Source organism: Canis lupus, chromosome 15 (assembly GCF_048164855.1).
Source record: "Canis lupus baileyi chromosome 15, mCanLup2.hap1, whole genome shotgun sequence".
In the NCBI taxonomy this organism is placed as follows: Eukaryota; Metazoa; Chordata; class Mammalia; order Carnivora; family Canidae; genus Canis; species Canis lupus.
The window spans coordinates 11,212,181-11,218,051 of record NC_132852.1 but is presented as its reverse complement, the minus strand read 5'-3'; the positions used below and the strand labels follow the sequence as shown (position 1 = coordinate 11,218,051).

Genomic DNA, 5,871 nt, shown 5'->3' with positions numbered 1-5,871 from the left:
TATAAATTTGGGACTGAGCATCCTCTAACATACAGAACTTAATTCACTCAGAACCAAGAGGATCACCCTCCTGGACCCCTCAGATAGATTACATTCTCTCTCCACTCCCACTTCTTCACTACCACCATCTCCCAGGTCCCCCCTTTTTTCTTTTTCCTCTTTACTATTTTTCCTTGTTTTTTTTCTTCTTCCTTGGAGTTTTTTTGCCTTTTATTTTTTACTATTTTGTTTTAAAATGTGTTTTCTACTTTAGTGGTCCTTTTGTTTCATTTGTTCTGATCTTTTTCATTTTCTGGTCTCTGACCTTGTCAGAATCATCTAGGGTGGAATTTTCTTAGGTCATAGTTGATATTGTTGACTCAGCCCACTCATACAGCTACTCTGAACAAAATGACTAGAAGAAGGAATTCACCACAAAAGAAAGAATCAGAAACAGTACTCTATTCCACAGAGTTACAGAATATGGATTCCAATTCAAGGTCAGAAAGCCAATTCAGAAGCACAATTATAAAGCTACTGGTGGCTCTGGAAAAAAGCATAAAAGATTCAAGAGACTTCATGACTGTAGAATTTAGATTTAATCAGGCCAAAATTGAAATAAATTAAATGAGATGCAATCCAAACTGGATGCCCTAATTGCTAGGGTTAATGAGATGGAAGAAAGAGTGAGTGACATAAAAGACAAGTTGATGGTAAGGAAAGAAGCTGAGGAAAAAAAAGAGAAAAACAAGAGACCATGAGGAAAGGCTAGGAAAATAAATGATAGCCTGAGAAAGAAGAATCTACATATAATTGGGGTTCCAAAAGATGCCAGGAGGGAGAGAGGGCCACAAAGTATATTTGAGCAAATCATGGCTGAGAACTTCCCTAATTTGGGGAGGGAAACAGGCATTCAGATCCAGGAGATATAGAGGACACCCCCAAATCAATAAAAACCATTCAACACCTCAACATTTAATAGTGAAACTTGCAAATTCCAAAGATAAAGAGAAAATCCTTAAAGTAGTGAAAGACAAGAGATTCTTAATTTATATGGGGAGAAATATCAGATTAACAGCAGACCTCTCCACAGGGAACTGGCAGGCCAGAAAGGGCTGGCAGGATATATTCAGGGCACTAAATAAGAAGAACATGCAGCCAAGAATACTCTATCCAGCAAGGCTCTCATTCAGAATAGAAGGAGAGATAAAGAGGTTCCAAGATAGGCAGACACTGAAAGAATATGTGACCACCAAACCAGCTCTGCAAGAAATATTAAGGGGGATACTGTAAAAGAAAGAGGAAGCCCAAAGAAATAATCCACAAAAACAGGGACTGAATAGGTATTACAATGACACTAAATTCCTATTTTTCAATAGTTACTCCGAATGTGAATGGGCTAAATATTCGCATCAAAAGATGCAGGGTATCGGACTGGATAAAAAAGCAAGACCCATCTATTTGCTACCTCCAAGAGACTCATTTTATTTTATTTATTTTATTTTATTTTATTTTATTATTTTTAAGAGATTCATTTTAGACCTAAGGACATCTCCAGCTTGAAAATGATAGTTAGGGGATCCCTGGGTGGCGCAGCGGTTTAGCGCCTGCCTTTGGCCCAGTGCGTGATCCTGGAGACCTGGGATCGAATCCCACATCGGGCTCCCGGTGCATGGAGCCTGCTTCTCCCTCTGCCTGTGTCTCTGCCTCTCTCTCTCTCTCTCACTGTGCCTATCATAAATAAATAAAATTAAAAAAAAAAAGAATTAAAAAAAAATGAAAGTTAGGAGAACCATTTACCATTCAAATGGTCCTCAAAAGAAAGCTGGGGTAGCAATCCCCATATCAGATAAAATAAGTTTATCCCAAAGACTGTAGTAAGAGATGAAGAGGGACACTATATCATACTTAAAGGGTGTATCCAACAAGAGGACCTAACAATCATGAATATTTATGCCCCTAATGTGGGGGCTGCCAAGTATATCAATTAATAACCAAAGTAAAGACATACTTAGATAATAATACACTAATTTATAAGATAAAATGTACTAGAGATATAATATACAACGTGATGACTACGGTTATCCCAACTGCATGGCACATTTGAAAGTTAGAGAGGAAATCCTAAGAATTCCCGTCATAAGGAAAAGAATAGTCTTTTTCTCTCTTTTTTTTTTAGATCTATGAGATGATGAATGTTAAGTAAGCTTATTGTAATTATTTCATAATGTATGTAAATTGAATCATTATGCTCTATGTGTTTAACTTACACAGTCCTGTATGTCAATTATACATCAATAAAATATTTTTCAACAACATATGTTCTGGTAATGAATTCAGGAGACTGAGATATAATTGTTAATGGAATAAAGAATAATGGAAAATGAATAACATTTATTTAGATTAAGAGAACTCACTAGTAAGGCCTACATGGAACATTTTTTTGGAATCAGTGGTGAATTATTCATGATGTTAGTTTATTGTATATTTTCCTGAAATAATTTTACACAGAAGAATCACAGTTCTCTTCAATCTAGAATTACTTTATTTCATTCAACTATATCATTATTATTGTTCCATTTTACAAAAAAAAAAAGGAGGCATTGTCAGGATAAGTAAGTTATTGAGAAAGATGATCAAGTAAGATTTGAATATTCATGTATGAGAATCTTTTATTTTCTGATGTTGTCAAGAAAGTCACCTTTCAAAATGAGGTGTGTTCTCATCGATAGACATGTGTTTAATTAACATGTGGCCTATTAAATAGAAAAGAAAGACTCAGGTAGATGTTTAAGTCCAAGATATAATTCAAGATGGATATGAAATATGCATTTTAATCAAAGTGCAATAAGACTGAAATAAGATTAAATTGCAGTCAAAAGCAATTAACTGCTGATGTATAAAAATACTGACTTTTATCTTGACCTTGTTATATCTGTATCATTTTGTAGAGTATTATTTGTATGTAATTGTAAGAAATCCATTGTTATGATCCAAAATTCAAATAATTACAATTTCAAAAATCCTTTTACATTGACCTGACTTCATCATTGCAACGACTACATAAGCCATTGTCTTGCTACTTGGTGAATAAATGCATTCCCAAAAATAAATTTTGAAGAAATTTAAAAATAGTTTTAAAAAAAGCTATGGATAGTTTCTAAGATTATTTGGTAAGGCTAGTGATAATTCAGAGCTCTTTTTTCTAAGAAAAAATATCGTCAAGTTTTATATGTTTTTTAATAGTATTGAATGAATGTTTTTTGGGTATGCTTGTTTTCCTTTAAGCTTTATTTTTTACGTAACGGCAATATTACAATAATGTTACAATCACTTAACTAATTCTCCAATTTTGAGGCTTATATTTTTTTAGTGTAATTTTATTTACACTTTCTTAGCATGAAAAGACAATACAGGTTACTTAAGTTCAATAATTAAGACCCAAATCCTAATATTAACTTTTGTTCCATTGCCAGAATAATTAATGCCTTGACTTGTCTGTATCTACTATTCTTCAAAGTCAAACGCTATAAAGATAGCAAGTCTGTCACTCATTAACACCTTTGAAAACTATAGTGCACCATGTGTGCTTGTACTCACTTCCCTGAACCTACTAATTTGATTGAATTCCTCAAGTGCGCTCATTATTAGTATGAAGTGTCTGACTTAGCATTTCATTTTATAATCAATAAGATTGGAAGCAGTGGAATCAGAGTCTGGTGAATAAATTAAACCCTTGTCTTTCCCTTGCACAGTCGTAGATGTCATAGGACTTCTAATATGGAAGAATCATCTCGTTGGCCTGTTCAATATATCAGCCCCATCAATTGAACACGTTGGTTGTAAAGATTAAAATAGTCAAATACTCAAAATCTATAAAAGGTAAGGGTAGTGTTTATTCTACCCTTTTAGTAATTAAATTTATTCATCCATAGTAAATATTTTGCACCTTAAAATGTGCATTTTATGGTAATGAGAAGAAAAATAACCTCTTATTTAGAATCATAAGTAACAAGCTATAAATGTGTATATATTCATATATGACATATATATGCTAATATGCATACATGTGTATGTATATGAACTTTGTTTATCCACAAACACAAACATAAACATGCATGGTTATTTCAGGGGCATTTCCATTTGAGACAATTTAATGTTTTGTTTTATTTTTGAATTATGCTTTTTGTTGTATTTATTATATCATAAGAATAATAGGTATTTATTGTAGGCAATTCTGAAAATATAGAAAATAGAAGTCTCTGCGGTGGTGGCACAGTTTTATTTTTGAAATATTGGAAAATTGGATCATGGTTACATATTTATCATTATATTGCAAAAATTAATTAAGCTGCAAACTTCATAGGATTCCTAAAATTTTACTTTAATAAAAAAAGTTCCCAAAAACTTGTACACTTCTCTTGAAGGATCAGTTGCTCATATTACATTTATAATAAGTTAGGTCCTAAGAAAGAAACCTCCTCTCTTTCTGATGACTTATCTAATTACAAAGATAATTCGAACTGAATTTCACTGTAAAACATCCATAACACAATGTCCATGATTTTCATTTACGTGCTAGCTAAGGGTTGACATCAAAATATTCATTATTCTAGGCTTCTGATAACTTACTCTGGTCTAGATAGTTCTAGAAAGCTTTTTCTGAAAATGTATTTTTAGTGAATTAATTTAATGTTTTGTTTTATTTTTGAATTATGCTTTTTGTTGTATTTATTATATCATAAGAATAATAGGTATTTATTGTAGGCAATTCTGAAAATATAGAAAAGCATAACATAAACATCATATATTAATCTATTATCTTCATCTTACAATTTAACATATATAATACAAAAATACATTTATATGCAAACATAGAGATTAATAAAAATGAAAAGCATACTTAATGTATCATCTACTTCATTATTTAAATTACAGAAATTATTTTTACTTATCATTATTTCCTAAATCTGATTTTTGTCAATTGTTTACAATGATCTCAACTGAATATATTACAGATTATTTATACAATTAACATTGTTGTATATTTGCACTAATTCTGATATAAAATCTGGTTTTCTTTCCCCCTCAGATTCCTTTGCAGATTTCTTCACATATGTGAATGCCCAAGGCTCAGACTTTGTATTTCTCAGGATTTCAAATAAAATCATATTATATACTATAATTTGCTTCTGTATTTTCTTATTTCTATTCCATCACTGGTTGAACAGTAATGATTCAAATTAAAGGCTTTTCTCAAGTATTGATGGTGGGAAAATCTGGAAATAGTTGTACTACGATGCTATAATCTCTTTCTTTGTTTTTCCGCTTCTCTACCAGGTAGATAAAGACACATAGACATATTTAGGGTTTTTTTCCTGGCATATTCTGTGGCCTTTATCTTTATAAAATTTAAGTTATTACCACATTGTTTTAATTATTGTATTTTTTATGTTTAATATTTAATAGTGCAAGTCTGCCTCTACAATTCTAATTTTCTAAAAACACCATGTTTTCAAGAAAACACAAAACACATTTTCACCCGGGGATTTATTTTAATAAGATTTAAAAGGTTATAATCTTGATAAAGCTATAAATCCATTTACAGAGAACTGCCTTTGAATCTGTCAGGGTTGCAACAGGAAGCAGATGGCATGCTTAAAAGAAGATGTGGTGAAGAATTTTTACATATCAAGGATTAGCTAGAGAAGAGTGGGTGCTTTAAAATGATAGTAGTAAAGCTTGCCATCCTCAGGCCACAGAAGAGAAGTGAGCTGTGTCCAGTTAGGGTTCACAGCCAAGTTAAGGTAAGTATGCTGGAGGGAGTCAAGGCAAGACACTTGCCTGCCAGCACTTCTCATTGGCTAAACCCAACCAGAAATCATTGCATAA

General features: G+C 32.1%; 1 long non-coding RNA gene across 1 annotated transcript; it reads left to right on the top strand.

The window, feature by feature from the left end:
* The first annotated feature begins 387 nt into the window (after positions 1-387).
* On the top strand, positions 388-5,164 carry LOC140605466 (uncharacterized). Its single transcript, XR_012008115.1, has 3 exons — positions 388-479; positions 3,735-3,861; positions 5,072-5,164. It is a non-coding gene; the product is annotated as an uncharacterized lncRNA (long non-coding RNA).
* Positions 5,165-5,871: the final 707 nt, after the last annotated feature.